The 23,127-nt window shown below is 44.8% G+C and overlaps 1 pseudogene; it reads left to right on the plus strand.

Moving 5' to 3' along the window:
• The first annotated feature begins 926 nt into the window (after window positions 1–926).
• The window catches only part of LOC119321592, a 70,632-nt pseudogene continuing 48,431 nt past the window's right edge, over window positions 927–23,127 (plus strand).

Genomic DNA, 23,127 nt, shown 5'->3' on the forward strand with positions numbered 1-23,127 from the left:
AGTGACATCGTGGCTGGCACTAGAAGAGAGGAACAAGGCGCCAACACGGGGTTGAGCAAAGAGGCCAGGCTGCACAACGGCGTGATGAAATGAAGTGCATGCATCGACGCATGAGAGGATATAAAGCGGATCCGAGAGGAGGGACGAGGCTAGTGGAAAATATATTGTCTGCCAAAAAACGATCGATGATCAGTTGCGAGTTCCTTTAAAACTAGAGGTGAAACTTTTTTTTATTAAATTACAAAAATCTTATTGTTTGGCAATAACATTTTCCGCCAAATGTTTTTTAGCATTCCATAAACAAACTCAAATTTTTTTGAGACAAATAAACAAACTCGGATATAGTACGAATTCTTTGACTACGATACATTCTTGCATCCTGAAAAATTCAGCGATGGCCTTTGCAGCTCGTGAACCTTTAGGGCCTTTAAAACCCATCCAACGTGGTGAGTTAGTTATCAACCCTAAGAGCATTTCCAACAGGCGCGCAGTAGCGCCGCGCGCTAAAACAGTTTTGCAGCGCTGAAATAGTATTTTTGCGTGCGAGAGGTTTACCAGACGCACAAAAACACGACGACCAACCCGGCGGCCTGATATGCAGCAGCCCGTGCCCCAAATTTGCTGCCCCGCAGCCCTTACAGCTTCTGCTGAAACGCTGTTTTTGATTACGCGTGCTATATAAGCATCTTTTCCAGCGCGCGGCTTATGTAGCGCATCTGTTGGAGATGCTTTAACAGCTTCGCACGCTGCAAACTCTGTCTCCGGGGAGGACAGGCGGCGGCGTGAGCTCTGTTTCGGGGAGAAGCGACGGCCGCGGAACATGAACTAGGTTTGCCCCTCGGCTCATCGATCGACCCCAACTCTGAAGCTTGGAGTGTCAACCATGGATTGGTTACATACATTTTCGATGAACTTGCAGGTCCGCCATGACGTCGTTCGCCGGCGTATCCATCCTGGCCGACAGCGGGCTGTGCCCAGCCACCGAGTCGCCCGTCGAAACCAGCACGGTCTGTGGGTACCACCTGCTAGTGGTCCAAGACTACTCCGGTGTCAAAGACAAGATGCCCACCAGCGAGAGCATCGCCTCCCGCCCATTCATGGTAGGAGGCCATCGCTGGATCATTAAGTACTACCCCAACGGTGAAAGCCAGAGCTGCGTCGACTTCATTTCCCTCTATGTTTCCCGCCTCCGCGACGATGACGCCAAGAAGCCCGTGGAAGCCAAGTTAGGTTTCAATTTCGTCGACCAGGTTGAGACGCAGAATCCGGTCTACTTACGTCAAGCCAGAAAATACAACTTCAACGGTTCTTCCTAGGGCCAGGACAAGTTTATCAGAAAAGACGCCCTCGAACAATCGCCGTATCTAAGGGGTAATTATTTCATCATTCGGTGCGACATCATGGTCTTCAACAACACCAAGGACGATGCCGGTGGTCGAAAGGCGTTCCTACCTGACATTTGCCATGATTTTAACGTTCTCTTCCAAACTGAAGTGGGTGTTGATGTGAAGTTCAAGGTCGGTGGTGACATAATCGATGCACACCGATGTGTGCTTGCAGCCCGATCTAAGGTCTTCATGGCACAACTCTTTGGCCCCATGAAAGAGACGTCTAGCGTCATACAAATCAAAGACATGGAAGCAAAAGTGTTCGGGGCATTGCTTAGCTTCATCTACACGGACTCATTCCCTATGATGTTGTATGACAACGACATGGAGACGGACAAAATGCCAGGAGTTGTGAAACAAGAACAAAAAGAGAAATCAGCTGAGGACAAAATGTGAGAAGGCATGGAACAAGTAGAAGAAAAGGGGGCAGCAGAGGATGAAATGCAGCTGCAATGGCTGCAAGACTTGTTGGTAGTGGCAGAAAAAAATGATGTCCAATGACTCAAGTTCATCTGCAAAAAGCAGTTGTCTGAACACATAAGTGTGAGCTCGTTGTTGTCCACTCTTGCTCTAGCCGAACAACACCACTGCTGCAGATTGAAGGAGGCGTGCTTCAAGTTTATCCAAGTCCATTCTCCCTCGTGCTTGCAAGCAGTAATGGACACCAATGGCTGGGATTATGTACTTACGACCTATCCCTCGGTTTTTAAGGAGCTCGTTGCCAAGCTTGCTCCGAACCAGCGGAAGTAACACTCTGTATATGTCATGTTCCTTGGTTACATCTAAGCGACGCTCCTATGCATATGTGGGATCCTCTAGAGAGATCGTAGTCCATGTGTATTGCTTTTTCTTTTTCTTTTTTGTCTTGCCATCTATATAATTTGCATGTATGCTGAATCGGAAAAATCTAACATATACGCAAAGTTTCCCTTTATGGAAATGGATGGTTTGTAAATTCAGATGTGAGCGCAAATTGATTTGGCATTGCAGCAGTCTAATCGAAAATGTGCTGATATTTCCAACAGTAAATAGTCTAGCATTTTAATCCATGCCATCACCATCTTGTTATTTCTCTATGGATTTCGTTGTTTTTTATTGTTATATCCTCTTATGCTAGGTGATATTACAAAAGGTTTGCTAAGGATCAGGCTGGTTACTAGGAGGGCAATGCTACATCTACGTAGGGAGTTACGAAACACTACGTAATTAGCCAGTTGGCAGAATATGATTGGGATTAGGGAGAGGAGGGGCCACCCCACTGAAAATCAGGGGGGGGGGGGGAGAATTTGTCAAGGGAAGTTACGTAGCCCTTTCGTAACGCCTTCGTAGGTCTAGGATTATTGTTATTGTTACTAGGATAGTTTGTTGAAAATGAGTGCCGTCTGGTGAATGATCTGCTTACACCATGCAAGTACTTACGACAGAGAGCGAAAGCCGAGACTGAAAGGTTTCGATTTAGATGATTAGTTGTTACCTCCATGCTAAAATTGAGCAGATGATTTTATTGCTAAAGGAAGGACGTTGCTCTTATTCTGTGAGCAGTACAGCCGAAAAATCGAAGCTGGGCTTTTATTTGCATATTTGATTGTAACGTCGTGATGGGTGGACGGTTACATGAACCCAACATCCACCGCCCGACGCATATTTTTGCACCGCTTAACTGTTGCTCATGACTTGTTGATCAACCGACTAAACATAGGTGTTTCTCTTTCTATCTCTAGTTTGATCAAAGAGAAGTAAAACACACACCAATTAATCAATATCTCTGATGAAATTGTCAAAACATGGTAATTGGAAAATTGCTGATTTCAGCTCTGGTCTAGTGCGGCTATTTGGCAACTTGAGGCCATTTCGACAGTTTTGTTGGATGGGCACTTTGGAACATTAATTTGGCCAAACTAGTTTACATAGGGGGTGTTTTTTAGGACAAGTTGTCCTTTTTAGTTTGAAGGTATCTCCTTTCCTTTGGGTTATGCCTTTTGAGAGTTGAGTACTTGGTTGACCATTTATTTGTCTTGAAAATGAAGAACATTTCTCTTGTGATTTTGCCTTTATTTGTCGAATGAACAATTCTGCTTCTAAGGTAAGCAACATTTTTTTTGTGTTCATTATTTTGTCAGGACAATAGTAATGTAGGTCTCGATAGCTTGTGCAAGACCAAGTCGTGCGGCAAGCTAAATGTGGCAACAAAATATGTCGTCTGTTGTGTTGCACAAGTGCAAGATGGGAGAAGAAAACAAGGAGGCAAATGAAAGCTTCATGCTCTTTTGGTAAAGCTGAAAATCATCAGAAAATACACCACACCATGAGGTATCAGGTCAGTTTCCTGCTGGTGCCAATTTGCATGCTCTTCTGGTGAAGTTTGATGTTAGTCTTTCTTTTAGGTCCAAAAAGGGCCATAAACTGATTCTCAAGAACCAAATTAAAGGAACTGAGAACAATACTATGTGTTCGATGGCAGCACTAGAAGTATTTCGGCAATTGAAACAATCCTTCATTACAATCAAATTCCAGGTTAATCATACAGTTGGCTACAGCTAATAATTACTCCAAACAGTAACATAGGCATATATTAAGCTTTATAGGATAGTCAAATTCGTCTCAGGAATCACACCATGCCCTGCATTGTACCTCTTCATATTGAGAAGAGCCTCATCCTTCAATCCTTAGGGGGGCCCTACGGAATGACGCCATCATCTTTCCTTTCTGCCCAAAAAAAGACAAATTATTACATTGGAAATATAAGTAAAACTAAAACGGGCAACACATCATTATCACATTGTACCTCTATCTTATTAAATTCAATGGCGTCAATGAAATCTTTCATGTCTTTGAACTGGTCCGGCGAAGTCTCACGAAGCAGAATGATGTAATCAACTCTTTTCTTTCCAATGCACTGCACATGCACAACAGGTTAACTCATATTGATGGGTAACAATCTAAAATGTATTCTATGAAATACGAATTAAAAAAAGAACAAGAAAGGATGACACGTAGGGGACACGTGAGGCCCAACTTGGTCTCGGCCCGATAGAAAACCTTGTTTTTTGGCAGATCCATTCACGAGCGCCCACAAAAGGAGTGTTGGGAAACCTCCTCGAGTAGTCAACGCCACAAATAGGGTTCCCAGCTCCTTGACTACCTCGTAACACTTGCTTGGGTGGGTAAAAAAAATGGCTTTTTATGTAAAAATATTGAACAGGCCTTTATGCCTACCAGTTGCTCCCTGTTAGCATTCAGGAGGAAAGAAAATAACTACTTATCAACGGGAATCTTGATCGCTGGCTGGTCTGCAGCTTGATCAACCTTGAGGTGTACCGCAGGTGTCGTTGGTTCTGGTACGCTTGACAGACGAGAAAGAAGAAGCTTCACTTTGTTGACAATCCCTCCTACAATTTTACTTATGTTTCAAACGTGTGTAATAGTGACATCTTCCTACAAATTTCATAGATAGGAATCTCTCTTAGATTGCTAAAATAAGAATGTGTAGTAAATGAAAAGAAAGGCAACACAAAAAATGTTGTTACGACAAGAACAAATCCAATAAGAAAAAAACAAACAGAATTTTTAGTCCTCGCGTCCAGGATTCCGTCCTGGGTCATTAGATAAGAATCCAAAGATAAAGAGTGAAACAAAGAATATCACTACTATATAAACAAAAAGGTTTGGATGAATTATGAATTTTCCATAACTTAGGTAAATGCTTTACCAACATATGTAGTGTAGTAAAAAATGGAATTAGAGAGCCCCGCCTCCTCTTGGTTGGTGCCGGGCCTGAGAGTGATGGGACTACTTCCTTAAAGAGCCTTTTGTTCGGGCCGGCAGGAGGGGCCCTGATCTATCAATCATCATGAAGAAATTCTTTTAATCCATTAAGAAGATACTTAATTCGTTATACACTAGAGACGGGGAAAACATGATGATAAAAAACTCCACAATAATAAGAAATCCAAGAAAAAAGATATAACGAATGAGGAAGCTCGTCTTTGGCGACCAGCAAACGGAGGGCTAAAACTTGTAGTTTTGAAGCAAGGGATGAGCGCGAAAGCCGTTGCGCTTCCGTACACGCGCATACGTTTTCTTGCTGGGGCGGACATGGATTTCTCTCGAAAGGTGAAGAAAAAGAAGTGGGCGAACACTCGGCCCAGCGGGCGAACATGCCGGCTCCGGCTCCGCGCACCTGCTGACACCTTTCGAAGCACTTAGAATATGAAAGTGCAAAATCTCCTACTGAACAAAGAAAGCACTATATCTCATTTTAAAAATCTGGTAAAAATTCTTCAACCTAACTCAACACAACTATATTTCAACCCTTCTTCCTGTCGCTGGTGAGCTTCCTCAACGGCGTCTGCTGGACGTCCTAATTTTTGTATAATCAACATGTTTTTTTTTCCATTTTGGATTTTAAAACATATACGTAAAACACAATCTACTAAATTAATTCTTTGATCTCAATTTCCAGGATCTATGGTTCAGTTGCTTTTCTTCTCCTGATTTTCTCATCCAAATCCTATTTCATTGATTTTTTGACTGGAATTCCAGAAGGAAAACTAGGAGAAATTGAATGGAAATGATTATCCCATTTCTTGCTTTCCCAACCGGAACAGCAAACTAGTAGGAAAGGATCTGTTATTTTGGAGTTCTGTCCCAACCTTCAGCCCCTATTTTATTTACTTTTTCTATCTAATTTGTTTTCTTACCATTGTATTTCCATTGACAAAGGCCTATTGAACAAATAGAATTTGTAGATAGATGGGTCTCTTTATCCCATTGCAATTTTTCTTCTTCTTCTTTTTCGAGGTAGAATAAAAAGAAAACAATTTAGCATAAAGTTGAACATAATAAAATGAGAAATTAAAAGATTTCGTTGAAATTGTTCGTTTGGAAATTTCCCGAATGGCAATGTGATAAAGCATCAATATAATAAACATAATAGAGAATTAAAAAATTTAACTTGAAACAAGAACTACAAATTTAAAGCAATAATAAAGAGCCGCCCGGGTTAATAAACTGCGAAAATTTACTCGGAAAGAAATTTTTTGGAAGCTCCGTTGCGGTATTCAGACCTAACCATTCAAGGAGAAGCAGTGGGAACGACAGAACTTATGATTCCACAGGATTTTATTGAAAAGAATCCTAACACTTCATTGGGTGGGATGGCAGAACAAACTAAAAAAATTGTCTTATTTGGTAAGTTTATAAATTAACAAATAAGACAGGAACCAGTCAGAACCAATATTTCTCTGTTATATTCTGTTTTTTCTTTGTTAGCTAGCACAATTTGGATTTCAAGTCCAATGCGCTAACGCTTTCTTTAGTTTTCTTGCTTGATTTTTATACGATTTTTTGAGCAATCTCGTCTTATTTATTCTTTTTTTATGTTATGTATCTGTGTTTTTATTCTTTTTTCTTTCTTAAGTTAAGGAATTTACAACAAGTCTCTTGCAAAAATAACTATATTACCAGAAAATGACAATCATCTCATATACGAACATTCTTCAGATAATTAATTTGACATTAATGCAATATATTTAATGGTGTGTGGACTGCCTTTTCTTTCACCTCCAGAGCTTCTTCAACAGTATTCATCATTGGCAATGAATCAGCATCATCAATTTTGGACCCGGGGGCGTAGTAAAATACATATCTTTATAATAAACTTTTGTACTTACTTAAACTAGTTGCATAATACTATAGATTAATTTAGTACTCTTCTATAATACTCAGCTAGCATAGTCAATAACATAAAACATTTTCTAAATAATTGTTATAGTGTTCACTGTTTGATATGCAGTTTAAATGTATATCACTAAATTTTACTGCTCCTAAATTTAAATTGTATAATATAAAATTTCTATTTTAATTAATTCTTTTAAATTGTATTAAGTATATAGTGTATAAATATATATTTCCATGTGTGTGTGTGTGTTCCTTGGTTACATCTAAGCGACGCTCCTATGCATATGTGGGATCCTCTAGAGAGATCGTAGTCCATGTGTATTGCTTTTTCTTTTTCTTTTTTGTCTTGCCATCTATATAATTTGCATGTATGCTGAATCAGAAAAATCTAACCTATGCGCAAATTTTCCCTTCATGGAAATGGATGGTCTGTAAATTCAGATGTGAGCGCAAATTGATTTGGCATTGCAGCAGTCTAATAAAAAATGTGCTGATATTTCCAACAGTAAATAGTCTGGCATTTTAATCCATGCCATCACCATCTTGTTATTTCTCTATGGATTTCGTTGTTTTTAATTGTTATATCCTCTTATGTTAGGTGATATTACAAAAGGTTTGCTAAGGATCAGGCTGGTTACTAGGAGGGCAATGCTACATCTACGTAGGGAGTTACGAAACACCCAGTTGGCAGAATATGATTGGGATTAGGGAGAGGAGGGGCCACCCCACTGAAAATCAGGGGAGGGAGGGGGGCAGAGAATTTGTTAAGGGAAGTTATGTAGCCCTTTCGTAACACCTTCGTAGGTCTAGGATTATTGTTATTGTTACTAGGATACACTACTAGAGAAAAGCTTAGCAACAGCACGTGTCCACCCGCGCTACTGCTATACAAGCGTAGAAGCAGCGAGCATTATGGAAGCGCGCTACTGTTAATAGCTCTAGCGCAATTTATTAGGCCGCGCTACTACTAGCTGCATGCTGCTGCTAACTTTTCTCCACTCTCTACTGCTAATTTTATTAGTTTTTTCCGGCATATTTGTTTTGTATTTGAACAGGCTTTATCCAAGAATTTTTAGCACATACAAATGTCATCATCATACACATACAAATGGCTGCGAGACCACAAATGTAATCATAGCATATACATACAAATAGTCTCATCATAATTATCATCCAACACAAAGTGGTCTCTCGTCATCATCTTGAAAATAGCGATACATGCAAGTCTCGAATACTTGCAACTACAACGTCATCCATCTAAACAACGATATACGCGAGAAGTGCTATCACTATGAGTGATAGCGGAATTATGCAGTACATGAGGCGACGGTAATAAGGCCTCTCTCGCGCTAGCGTGAACCTCAAGTAACTAGCTTGTGATTCTTGTCTGCTTTTGAAGCCTTTATCGCTGGCGCCCGAGACCCCCTTCACTTGCGCCTGACACTCATACCACTCGTCGTACACTCCCAGAACCTTCCCTGCGTACGCAACATAGCACTCCTTCGCCATCAAGAATCTAGGTACCTGTTAGAGATGCATCTTCATCAAGAGAATGTATGATCATATGCAACAAAATATACTAGAGCAACACGAAAAAGAAGGGTTAGAAACTAGATGCAACATATAGTACGCAAACTAATTAACTAGAGGTACGCATGTCATCGTACCCAAACTAACAAAGTAGTGTTACGCAAGTTCTGCAGGGACCGTATACATCACAAAGTTTAATCGCTACAGAAAGTACACAAGTTCAACCGACACATATCATCATCATCGGCATCGTAAAATCACTAGAAGTTCCATCCTTCCATATCATCAAGGATGGACCCTAGATTCTTGAACGGCGTGAGGTCATGACGTGGCATGCCTATGCGAGTTTGGACGTCAGCTCGCGATATAGGGCCGTGGTGGAACATCCCCTTCTCATCGATGACTTCTTTCATGATAATCATTGCAATGTCCCTTTGGATGCGAAGGAAGTCATCTCTAAGTTTATAATCCGCTTCTTCATGAGATTCTACCCACTTGCGGATATGATCATCATTTTTGGTTGTCATAGGAAGCTTTTGGTGATCCGTGTTGAACTCAATCATGAGATGGAGGAGGTAGAATCCATCTTTCTTGCTTGGTTTTGGGACATGGATGCAGCAGAAGTTAGTTTTATGCAAGAAACCCAACTTCTTATTCCTTTGTTTCCTGATCTGCAGGTGGCCACCTCTAATGATGAAGCCTTGGAGAGCATTGATACGTCTCCAACGTATCTATAATTTATGAAGCATTCATGCTATTTTATTATTTGTTTTGAATGATTATGGGCTTTATTATACACTTTTATATTACTTTTGGGACTCACCTATTAACCGGAGGCCCAACCCATATTGCTGTTTTATTGCCTGTTTCAGTATTTCGAAGAAAAGGAATATCAAACGGAGTCCAAACTGAATGAAACCTTTGGGAGCGTGATTTTTAGGAAGAATATGATCCGGGAGACTTTGGAGTTCACGTCAGAAGATCCTCGAGGAGGCCACGAGATAGGGGGGCGCCCACCCCCCTGGGCGCGCCCTATCCTCTCGTGGGCCCCTCGAGGCTCTCCCGACCGACTTCTTTCGCCTATATAAGCCTACGTACCCTAAAAACATCAGAACGGAAGATAGATAGGGAGTTCCGCCGCCGCAAGCCTCTGTAGCCACCAAAAACCTCTCGGGAGCCCGTTCCGGCACCCTACCAGAGGGGGAACCCACCACCGGTGGCCATCCTCATCATCGCGGTGCTATCCATGACGAGGAGGGAGTAGTTCACCCTCGGGGCTGAGGGTATGTACCAGTAGCTATGTGTTTGATCTCCCTCTCTCTCTCTCTCGTGTTCTCTCTATGGCACGATCTTCATGTATCGCGAGCTTTGCTATTATAGTTGGATCTTATGATGTTTCTCCCCCTCTACTCTCTTGTAATGGATTGAGTTTTCTCTTTGATGTTATCTTATCGGATTTAGTCTTTAAGGATTTGAGAACACTTGATGTATGTCTTGCCGTGCTTATCTGTGGTGACAATGGGATATCATGTGCCACTTGATGTATGTTTTGGTGACCAACTTGCAGGTTCCGCCCATGAACCTATGCATAAGGGTTGGCACACGTTTTCATCTTGACTCTCCGGTAGAAACTTTGGGGCACTCTTTGAAGTACTTTGTGTTGGTTGAATAGATGAATCTGAGATTGTGTGATGCATATCGTATAATCATGCCCACAGATACTTAGGTGACAATGGAGTATCTATGTGACATTAGGGTTTTGGTTGATTTGTATCTTAAGGTGTTATTCTAGTCTGAACTCTATGATATATTGAGCAGAAAGAATAGCTTCATGTTATTTTACTACGAACTCTTGAATAGATAGAACAGAAAGGATAACTTTGAGGTGGTTTCGTACCCTACCATAATCTCTTCGTTTGTTCTCCGCTATTAGTGGCTTTGGAGTGACTCTTTGTTGCATGTTGAGGGATTGTTATATGATCTATCTATGTTATTATTGTTGAGAGAACTTGCACTAGTGAAAGTATGAACCTTAGGCCTTGTTTCCTATCATTGCAATACCGTTTACGCTCACTTTTACCACTTGTTACCTTGCTGTTTTTATAATTTCATATTACAAATACATTTATCTACCATCCATATTGCACTTGTATCACCTTCTCTTCGCCGAACTAGTGCACCTATACAATTTACCATTGTATTGGGTGTGTTGGGGACACAAGAGACTCTTTGTTATTTGGTTGCAGGGTTGCTTAAGAGAGACCTTCTTCATCCTACGCCTCCCACGGATTGATAAATCTTAGGTCATCCACTTGAGGGATATTTGCTACTGTCCTACAAACTTGTACACTTGCAGGCCCAACAACGTCTACAATAAGAAGGTTGTGTAGTAGACATCAAGCATCATCTGGAATATTCATTATGTGGGTGTAGTCCTTCTTCTCGTAGTCTTTGGTAGGGTCTAAATACACGACGTGGGAGACTCGCAGGTAAAGAACGATAAGGACGGCGCGCCCGTTGCTGTGGGGAAAAGACACCTCAAATTATTCTCCATATGAGCGAGAAGGAATGATTGAAATGTACGAAAGGGTTGTCCGGAACTGACTTACTTTGGCTGATAAGGCTGGAAGACAATTTCCTGGTCCTTATTTTGTACCATGAAGTTTTGGAGGTAGTCCCTACCAGTTTCACGCTCAATGTCGCCGAGACTCGAGAAAGACTCATGCATGTAGTACGGATCCACCACACAGATTTGCGAGACTTCTTCTCTCTTCATGACAGAGCTCGTATGTAGCGCAAAAGGGCGGACGATTGTAAAATCGAGCCACCTTGTCAGAAACATCTCAAAGATATCGTCAAACCGCAGGAAGAACACCTCCGCGGGCCGTGTGTCGACGTAGCACCTCCCCTCAGGCAAACGAGCTGCGTATGTCAGATATTCTGGATCCTTCGAGGCTAGTAGGCTTTTCTCTATCGACAACACATGGTCGTGCAGTCTCCTGAGATCCCCTGATAGTGCCTCCAGCGGTTTCGGTGCTAGCATCGGCTTGCCCGTGAGATGGAACATGGCCGCACCTTTCACGGGTACACGCTCTTCAGAATCCACCGTCTGGATGCTATGTGCTCTGGCTTGTTTGGAGGCAGCTATCTTCCTCAGTCTCTTCCTCTCCTTTTTCTTGGGCACACCATCCAGACCCTTCCTTCACCCCTGCCCCAGTGTTGCCGGGCTAAGCACTGTATGACCCCCGTCTAGTTGAGCTGTGTTGAGGAGGCATCTTCAGGCGTGTCCCGTGAGGATTTCATGAAGAGAGACTTCTTGCAATCCCTGCTACGACGTTCCTGCCCGGGCAGATCATCCATATCCTCATTAGCATGCTGATAGCCCGATTCGTCATATGGTTGACTCGTCAAATCTAAGTCACCCTCATATGCGTTTGTAATGAGGAAACCCATTGGTTCCTCCGTCTCCTCCGTCTCATCATCCATTCTCTGTTCTACGGGACCAATTACATCAGCCAGTACTATTGCACCCCCTTCATCACATCGTCCGCCGCTCTCACCCGGCACTACATGAGCTGGTAATTGCGTAGGTGGGGTGGTGGTCTCCATACAGGCTTGTTGATGTGTGGTTATTGGTGAGATCTCGGCCGGCTCCATACAAAGAAGATTCTTCAGCCATAGCAGCACCCAACCCTTGCAGCTTCCAATCTGCGGCGGGGTCTCGTTGTCCTCTCCCCCTAGGCATAATGGATGAGGCAAATCCTCGTGCCCCGATGTCACACTCGACAAGGTAACCCTGAAGTGCCCAGCGGGCGTCGACTGGTTGTGGAACGTGAGATCCAAGGGCTTCGTTATCACCCCTTTCCCACATCCACCTTCTGGCCTTTGATCAAGTAGAGTACGGTGCACGGGGTTTCATCGGCCTGCAAACACATTTCTACGGTGTAAAACATCCAAAAGGCAACAAAAATGGAATATTTTAGATATATATGTTCGTGCGACATGTAATTACCGTGAGGGCGTCAAGCTCAGCCAAAGACGAAGGCCCGCCTAGCGCGCCAGAGACTGAGGACGGGCTTCTATGAGCGGGTGTGAGTGCGAGTGTGAGAGGAGGCCCGCTTGCGTGAGCAAGTGATGGTGCGGTGGTGTTGTTGTTCACGGAGCTGCTAGCGACGAAAATGGGCAACAGGAAATCATGTACCGTCTTCTCTGGATTTTCCTTCGTCCAGTTGATGATAGTCGGGACCAAGTTAGTAGCGAAATTATTTCTGCAGGCAGTTACAGCTGCATTGACTGCCTGCTATAGCAACTCATTTTTCTCCTCGGCTGTTTTTTTTTCGCGTCCTCAGCTGCTTTTTTCTCGAATGCAAGTTCACCTTCTCGTTCATCTCCGCTTGACTAAACTTCTTTTTCTGCTTCTTGGCCTCCGGGCTCTCGTTGTAAAACACCTTCCATGTGCCGCCGTCTCCGGCGCTGTCCACACGACCATATTGCGGCCGCTGGACCAAAGGGAGTCCCTTAAGTTCATTCAAGGCCTGGTTGAGAGGGATGTCCCACTTGGGCCTCATCAGAGAAGTAGGGCTATCGGCTGCAAGCTGGTGTTGCTTCTCCTGCAGAAGGAACGTGGACCGTTTACGAATGTGTAGTCGACTAGATCTGGAGCTAAATGTAAGGTGGTAATAGAATAATTACGAGTAGTCTAATCAATTGCCTCATGATCTGGTCTGTGTAAAAGACCTTCTTTTCCTTGTCCCACTTGTAGCGGGCCGTGATTAAGTCACGCTCCAAGGGGTTGGTGAACTTCACGAAGGGGTCTGGGAGACCCGCGACTTCACATTCCGCGTCCTCCTTATCCCATATGGGCCTTACCGAGGTAGCCACGATTTCCGAGGTGATGCTTCCCCGTGTTCCTTTGCTGAATGCTCTTGAATTTCGCAGCCTTAGGCTTGGCTGCCTCGGTAGCGCAAGTGTCCTTGAACTTTTCGAACTCCTCTTCTATAAATGTCGGATTTTCCTCCAGAATCTTGGACAGGGGTTCCTCAGCCTCAATAGCCCGTTTCACCCTCCCTTTCCAGGAGGCCAAATCATTGCTGAACTTGCCCATGGCATGATTGTTAATCTTTTTCATCTTCGGATCATCCCACGGTTGTTCTATGTTATCATCCCGGTCGGGGAACTTGAATCTCTTGTGCAACTTCGTTAGGAACAACTGCCTCAAATGTTTTTACTCCTTAAGTCATCATCGTTGATGCTCACGCATTCCCGTAGGATGCATCCTACTTGGTTCCCATAGAACTTGCGAGGTTCTTCCGGCTCTAATGGCTCAAACTTGCCAGGTACCATCTTTGTGATCACCAGTCGTCAAATGCCTAGTTTGTTAGGTTTTCGTATCTTCTGCTTCTTATGCTTCTTATTTTTGGTAGCGGCATCGGTGCCGGTACCTTCCCCGCCGGTATCTTCCCAGTCGGTACCTTCCCCACCGGTCTCAGTGCCGCCATTCGTGCGGCGCTGTCGGTGTCGATGTCGGTGTCAGTACCATCATCGAGGCCGACCTGCAAACCTTGACTGTGCTTAGCAGACAAATAGTCGAGGTACTCTTGTTCACCCTCATAATCCATCTCGTCTGCATCTTGGTCATAAGGCCCGGTTTCTTCGTTGTTCGACATGTTTCCTATGATTATGTCTCCTCATTTAATTCTAAAACTATGAAAAAAATGAGAAATGACATAAAAAAGATCTATGTTTGTTGGAATGCCATTTGCTACCTCTTGAGCATGCGTTGGTTTTCCCTTGAAGAGGAAAGGGTGATGCAGCAAAGTACGGTAAGTATTTCACTCAGTTTTGAGAACCAAGGCATCAATCTAGTAGGAGACAACGCACAAGTCACCTAGTACCTGCGCAAACAATCAAGAACCTTGCAACCAACCCGATAAAGGGGTTGTCAATCCCTTCATGGTCACTCGCAAAAGTGAGATCTAATAGATATAGTAAAGTAAATATTTTTGGTATTTTTGTTGTATAGATTGGAAAGTAAAGATTGCAAAAGAGTAAACGAGATGCGATGTAAATAAAAGAGATGTAATATAATAGGAAAGAGACCCGGGGGGGAAAGGTTTCACTAGTGGCTTCTCTCAAGATAGCATGTATTACGGTGGGTGAACAAATTACTGCCGAGCAATTGATAGAAAAGCCCATAGTTATGAAGATTTCTAAGGCAATGATCATAAATATAGGCATCAGGTCCATGTCAAGTAGACCGAAACGATTCCGCATCTACTACTATTACTCCACACATTGACCGCTATCCAGCATGCATCTAGAGTATTAAGTTCATAAGAACGGAGTAACGCATTCAGCAAGATGACATGATGTAGAGGGATAAACTCAAGCAATATGATATAAACCCCATCTTTTATCCTCGATGGCAACAATACAATATGTGCCTTGCTGCCCCTACTGTCACTGGGAAAGGACACCGCAAGATTGAACCCAAAGCTAAGCACTTCTCCCGTTGCAAGAAAGATCAATCTACTAGGCCAAACTAAACCGACAATTCGAGAGACTTGCAGAGATATCAAATCATGCATATAAGAATTCAGAGAAGAACCAAATAATATTCATAGATAATCTTGTTCGTAAATCCACAATTCATCGGATCTCGGCAAACACACCGCAAAAGAGTATTACATCGAATAGATGTCCAAGAACATCGAGGAGAACTTTGTATTGAGAATCAAAGAGAGAAGAAGCCATCTAGCTAATAACCATGGACCCGAAGGTCTGTGGTAAACTACTCACGCTTCATCAGAGAGGCAATGGTGTTGATGTAGAAGCTCTCTGTGATCGATTCCCCCTCTGACAGATCGCCAGAAAAGTCCCCAAGATGGGATCTCACGGGTACAGAAGGTTGCGGCAGTGGAAAAGTGGTTTTGTGGCTCCCCCTGATGTTTCTAGGGTATAAGAGTATATATATATATGCAAAAGAAGTACGTCGGTGGAGCTACGAGGGGCCCACGAGGGTGGGGGCGCGACTAACCCCCCCCCCCCGGGCGTGCCCTCCTACCTCGTGGCTTCCTCGTGGAGTTCCATACTATGACTCCAAGTCTTCTGGATTGCTTTCGGTCCAAGAAAGATCCTCGCGAAGGTTTCATTCTGTTTGGACTCCGTTTGGTATTCCTTTTGTGCAAAACTCTAAAATAGGCAAAAAAACAGATATTGGCACTGGGCCTCCGGTTAATAGGCTAGTCCCAAAATAATATAAAAGAGCATATTAAAGCCCATTAAACATCCAAAACAGATAATATAATAGCATGGAATAATAAAAAATTACAGATACGTTGGAGACGTATCAAGCATCCCCAAGCTTAATTCTTGCTTGTCCTCGAGTAGGTAAATGATAAAAACAGTTTTTTTTGATGTGGAATGCTACCTAACATATTTATCAATGTAATCTTCTTTATTGTGGGATGAATGTTCAGATCTGAAAGATTCAAGACAAAAGTTTAATATTGACATAAGAATAATAATACTTCAAGCATACTAACAAAGCAATCATGTCTTCCCAAAATAACATGGCCAAAGAAAGTTATCCCTACAAAATCATATAGTCTGGCTATGCCCTATCTTCATCACACAAAATATTTAAATCATGCACAAACCCGATGACAAGCATCGCAATTGTTTCATACTTTTTATGTTCTCAAACTTTTTCAATCTTCACGCAATACATGAGCGTGAATGATACGTCAATTTTGCATCATGCTTTTATATCAATATTTATTGCATTATGGGCTGCTATTACACATTATGTCACAATACTTATGGCTATTCCCTCTTATTTTACAAGGTTTATCATGAAGAGGGAGAATGCCGGCAGCTGGGATTCTGGCTGAAAGGGGAGCAAATATTGGAAACCTATTCTGCACAGCTCCAAAAGTCTGGAAACTCCACGGAAGTCGTTTTTGGAATTAATAAGAATTCACGAGCAAAGAAAGTACCAGAGGGGGCCCACAACCAGGCCAGGAGGGTGCCACCCCCTGATACGTCTCCAACGTATCTATAATTTATGAAGCATTCATGCTATTATATTATCTATTTTGGATGATTACGGGCTTTATTATACACTTTTATATTATTTTTGGGACTAACCTATTAACCGGAGGCCCAACCCATATTGTTGTTTTCTTGCCTATTTCAGTGTTCCGAAGAATAGGAATACCAAACGGAATGAAATCTTCGGAAAATTTATTTTTGGAACAGAAGATCTCCCGGGAACTTGGAGTGCAAGCCAGGGAAGCGTCGAGGAGGCCACGGGATAGGAGGGCACCCCCCCTATAGGGCGCTCCCCTGTCTCATGGGCCCCTCGAGTGCTCCCTGAGGGAGTTCCGGACTAGGGGGTGTCCGGATAGCCGAACTATCATGATCGACCGGACTCCAAGACTATGAAGATACAAGATTGAAGACTTCGTCCCGTGTCCGGATGGGACTTTCCTTGGCGTGGAAGGCAAGCTTGGCGATACGGATATGTAGATCTCCTACCATTGTAACCGACTTTGTGTAACCCTAGCCCTCTCCGGTGTCTATATAAACCAGATGGCTTTAGTCCATAGGACGAACAACAATCATACCATAGGCTAGCTTCTAGGGTTTAGCCTCCTTGATCTCGTGGTAGATCTACTCTTGTAACACACATAATCAATATTAATCAAGCAGGATGTAGGGTTTTACCTCCATCAAGAGGGCCGAACCTGGGTAAAACATCGTGTCCCTTGTCTCCTGTTACCATCCGCCTAGACGCACAGTTCGGGACCCCCTACCCGAGATCCGCCGGTTTTGACACCGACATTGGTTCTTTCATTGAGAGTTCCTCTGTGCCGTCACCATCAGGAAGGATGCCTTTTCCCGTCTTTAAAGATGGCACCGTCGTCAAGGGAGCTTTGGCCGCCGGCCAGACTATCCGGCTAGGCGGTTTTCTTATGACCGCATGTTCGGCCACCGCTCCGACAATGACCTCTCGGGTCATTGAAAGCGATCTTCACGTCAGCTCGGAATTCGCCAAGCAGCTGGATCCGATTGAGCTCTCCTCCGTAAACGAGCTCTTGGATCGCATCGCCGCCCTGGGAGTCGCTATCGACTATGATCAGATTGGGCTTAAAACCGATCTGAGAGAAATTAACTCTCCCCAGGTTACCCACCACGTTGTTGTGGTAGAGGAACAATGCGACGACTCTTCTTTTATGTTAAAAACCAACTACGTCCGGATTCCCGATCCCTCCATGCCGGTTTCCCGCGGAGGGTCGGACGCTAATCAAATACTGAACCTAAAGTCAGGCATCGGACCAGATTTGTTGGAAAGCGTCCAGCAAACCAAGCCTCCGAATCTGGAAGCTTCTTGGCCTTTGAGCCTCAGATCGGGCGGGGTTCCAAACTTAATTCCACCTGCCCACCCAAACATAAGACATCTATCTCAAATACGGCAAGAGCCCGATGAAACAGTACATCATTACTGGGCCAGATTCCTCCTGGTTATGAACAGGATAAAGGACTACCGTAAAGAAAGCGCGATTTCAATCTTCTGCAACAATTGCACGGACAAGGGAATCATAAACGCCATCAGTCATCGCAAAGTTACACGCTTCGCCGACCTAGCGACCATTGTACAAAAATACTGCGCGATGGAGAGTGCCTGGAAAACCGAAACTAGGTTTTGGGACAATCCGGCCCTGAATGCAACCCCAGTACGAAATAAAAGGGTGCATCATACTCAAGCACCTGGGTTAAAAACCAAAAAGCAAAAACCCCCTAAAGGGTATGGAACCGTACTGGAGGGTTGGCTCAACGGACCCTGCAAAATCCACAGTACGGAGGGCGCCACTCCAACACATAGCCTTCGAGCATGTTGGATATTACGGCAGGTGGCCAAAAGTGGCGAAGGCTTTTTAGCCCCGGGCAACCAGCCCAGCAGTACTAGTACGGCATTAACAGTCTTCGAGACTTTCGCATCAAATAACATGCGGAAACGAACAATCCACAGCCTTGCCGAAGTCTACCAAGTAGCAACAACAAATCCATGGAGCGACACGGCTATCACCTTCAATGCCAGCGACGAACCTAAATTCCGAACAGCTAGAGCACCGCTGCATTGGTCCTCAGTCCGATAGTGGACGACTTTCGTCTTACCAAGGTACTCATGGATGGCGGCAGCGGATTAAACCTCATCTACGAGGAAACCCTTCAAAAAATGGAAATTGACTAGAGCCGCATTGAGCGAAGCAGCACAACCTTCAGAGGAATAATCCCTAGTCGAGAAGTACGCTGCACAGGAAAAATCACACTAGATGTAGTGTTCGGCTCGCCGGACAATTATAGGTCCGAAGAGGTCACGTTCCAAGTGGCCCCATTCGGCAGCGGATATCACGCTTTGTTAGGGCGAGAGGCATTCACAATCTTCCAAGCTATACCCCATTACGGGTACATGAAGCTCAAAATGCCCGGACCCAATGGAATAATCACTCTAGCCAGTGATCCAGATACAACACTCCGCGCTGAAAATAAGACAGCCGCACTAGCCCTAGAGGCATTATCCGAAGCCCTAGCGGCAGAGGAACTAACTGCGCTGCGCTCCATGGTGGATAGGGACGGTGTGATACTCGATAAGAGATCCAAGTCCACCTCTTTTAAACCAGCAGACGAAATATTCAAATTTCAGGTCCATCCAACGGACCCCACAAAGACGGCATCCATTGGGGCACAATTAAATCCTGATGTAGAAGCCGCACTATGAGAATTCCTTCGGGAAAATTGGGACATTTTTGCCTGGCACCCTTCAGACATGCCAGGAATCCCACGCAGGCTGGCAGAGCATAGCCTAAATATCCTAAAAGGATTCAAACCAGTCAAACAAGCTCTTCGGCGATTTTCCGAACCCAAAAGACAGGCAATGGGAGAGGAGCTAGCCAAACTCTTAGAAGCTGGATTCATCAGAGATATAAAACAGCCGGACTGGCTAGCCAACCTAGTAATGGTACCAAAAAAGGACAAATCCTGGCGCCTTTGCGTCGATTTCAAAGACCTTAACAAGGCCTGTCCAAAGGACCCCTTCCCTCTCCCTCGCATCGACCAAATCATCGATGCTACCGCAGGGCACGATTCATTGTGCTTCCTCGACGCATACTCCGGATACCATCAAATCAAGATGGCAGAAAAAGACCAGGCCGCAACGGCATTCATTACTCCATATGGGCCATTCTGCTTCAACACAATGCCCTTGGGACTCAAAAACGCTGGCGCAACATATCAGCGCATGATTCAGACATGTCTGGCTACCCAGATAGGCAAAATAGTAGAGGCATACGTAGACGATGTGGACGTCAAGACCAAACACATCGAAACTCTAGTAGACGACTTGAGGGTGACATTTGACAACCTCCGAGCATATGACATTAAGCTCAATCCGGAGAAATGTGTCTTCGGAGTACCAGCCGGAAAGCTTTTGGGCTTCACTGTGTCCGGTAGAGGAATTGAAGCAAACCCAGCCAAGATCCGAGCTCTGTCACAATTGGATATCCCAAAAGACCTCAAGCAAATACAAAAACTAACTGGGTGCGTAGCGGCTCTAAGCCGCTTCATCTCCCGTTTGGGAGAAAAGGCTCTGCCCCTCTATCGCCTCCTTCGGCGCACCGAACATTTTGAATGGATGGATGCTGCCACGGCCGGACTCGAAGAAATCAAGGCCATACTGGCAACAAATCCGGTCCTAGCCGCGCCCAACCTGGGCGAACCTATGTTATTATATATCGCAGCAACACATCAAGTTGTCAGCGCGGTACTCATCATCGAACGAGAAACAGAAGGGCACAGATTCCCTCTTCAAAAACCAGTGTACTACGTATCCACTGTCTTAAGTCCATGCAAGTCCCGGTAACCACATTATCAAAAGATAGCGTATGCAGTGTTCATGGCATCTCGGAAGCTGCGACACTACTTTCAAGAGTGTTCCATAACGGTGGCTTCTGAAGTACCTCTCAATGATATTATAAACAATCGCGACGCAACGGGCAGGATTGCAAAATGGGCCATTGAGCTCTTACCATTTGACATAACTTACAAACCATGGCGAGCTATAAAGTCGCAAGTTCTGGTTGACTTCGTCGCTGAATGGACCGAAGCCGAACTCCCTAAAGAGTATGGCGCGTACTCCAATTGGATCATGCATTTCGACGGATCCAAAATGTTGGCTGGCTTGGGGGCTGGCGTCGTCTTGACGTCCCCAACTAGAGACACAGTCCAATACGTACTTCAAATAATGTACATGGACTCCAACAACGCAGCCGAATACGAGGCCCTTCTACACGGCCTCCGGATGGCAATCTCCATGGGCATTCAACGCCTAGAGGTGCGCGGGGATTCAAACCTCGCAATATCCCAAGTAAATGGGGACTTTGACACCAAAGATCCAAAAATGGTAGCTTACCGCAACACCGTCCTAAAAATGTCAGCTCGGTTCGAAGGACTCGAATTCCACCATGTAGCCCGGGATAATAACCAGGCAGCAGACGTGTTGGCACGCATCAGCGCAAAACGGGACGCCGTCCCTCCAAACATCTTCCTAGAACGGCTCTTTAAGCCATCCGTATTATGGGAAGAGGAGTTCAGAAATAACAATCTGGAGCCAGCTGCATCACCTAACTCAGACCACCCTGACACAATCGGCGGCTCAGCCAATGAAATAACACCTTCAGCCCACAAAATAATGGCAGTAATTGCCCCCGTGGACGGAACCATTCCTAGCCTACTTAATCAGGCAGGAACTTCCCGAAGACCAAAATGAGGCCCGCTGCATAGTTGGGCGATCTAAAGCCTTCAAGGTCCATGAGGGAGAACTTAATAAAAAAAGCACAACCGGAGTCCTTCAAAGGTGTATCTCCGAAGAGGAAGGGCGAAATCTCCTGGATGAAATTCACGCCGGACTCGGCGGGCACCACGCTGCAGCCCAGGCCCTTGTAGGCAAGGCCTTCCGTACAGGATTTTATTGGCCGACGGCCCGGGCAGATGCTCAGGACTTAGTCCAACAATGCGTTGGTTGCCAGCTCTTTGCTAATCAGAGCCACATGCCACCCACCGCCCTCAAAACTATACCCATCACCTGGCCGTTCGCGGTCTGGGGGCTTGACATGGTTGGACCCCTTAAAGGGGGAACCCACAAGCACAAATACTTATTGGTCATGGTGGACAAATTCACCAAATGGATTGAGGCCAAGCCGGTTAAAATGGCAGAATCCGGACCTGTGATAGACTTCATATCTGGGGTAGTACACCGTTTTGGCGTCCCCCACAGCATCATCACTGATAACGACACGAATTTCACGGCCGACGAGGTTAAACTCTGGTGCAAAAACATGGGCATCAAGCTCGACTACGCTTCAGTCTATCACCCCCAAACCAACGGTCAAGTCGAACGAGCAAATGGTCTAATCATGAGCGGCATCAAACCCAGACTTGTGTGGTCCCTCAAGGAATCTAACACGCACTGGGTAGAGGAGCTCGACTCCGTACTCTGGGGGCTGCAGACCACGCCAAACTGAACTACCAGATTCACACCATTTTTTATGGTGTACGGCGCAGAGGCAGTTCTGCCCTGCGATATAATTCATGACTCACCGCGCGTGCGCATGTACGAAGAAAGAGAAGCCGAGTTAGATCGGCAGGACAGTTTGGACACCTTAGAAGAGGAGCGGGACGTGGCAAAGGCTCGTTCCGCATTCTATCAGCAGCAGGCTCGAAGGTATCAAAGCAGAGAAGTACGGGCCAAAACTTACAATGTTGGCGAACTTGTTCTACGCCTGTCGGACAAGAAAAGGACAAACTCAAGCCCAAGTGGGAAGGTCCCTTCATCATCGACCAAGTCCTGACCGGCAGAGCATACCGTCTACGTAACGCATCTGACAATCGACTCGAGCCGAACCCATGGAACGCAGCCCGTCTCCGAAGATTCTACGCCTAACGCCGGACTCAGAGTTCGTCTCACTCCTCCGTCCACCTTTTTACATTTTCACTGTCTCCTGTCCTCCTCCTTCTTCCCACTTTTTTAATACCTTTTATAGGCTGATTTGCGCATTGATTCGCACACACTTGATGTGCTCCTAGCACTCATTATACCCGGAGGCTTCTTTAACAGAAGTTTATTTATACGGGCTTCATGCCCAACACATGTGTTATACTTTCGCATGTACCTTTTATTCACCATTATATGCATCGATATGACTTAAGTTTTGGCCAAGCTGGGTTGCCTGGCTCCTTTGCTTACCCCTACGTTCCCGATTGTTCGGCTAGGAGGTAAAGGGAGCACCTCTGCGATTGTTACTGCCGGGTCAGCCGGATGTGTACCTCAGACTGGGTGAAGCCGAAAGCTAGCGTTCTTAAGAGAATATTCGGTCGGTGACTTGAAAGATGATTTATTACTTACTTACTTATCTGCCCCCAGATGATTTTTCTACTATTTTCGCAGCCCGGACATTCACTTTAGGGCATG

The sequence above is a fragment of the Triticum dicoccoides genome, chromosome 6B (genome assembly GCF_002162155.2).
Source record: "Triticum dicoccoides isolate Atlit2015 ecotype Zavitan chromosome 6B, WEW_v2.0, whole genome shotgun sequence".
In the NCBI taxonomy this organism is placed as follows: Eukaryota; Viridiplantae; Streptophyta; class Magnoliopsida; order Poales; family Poaceae; genus Triticum; species Triticum dicoccoides.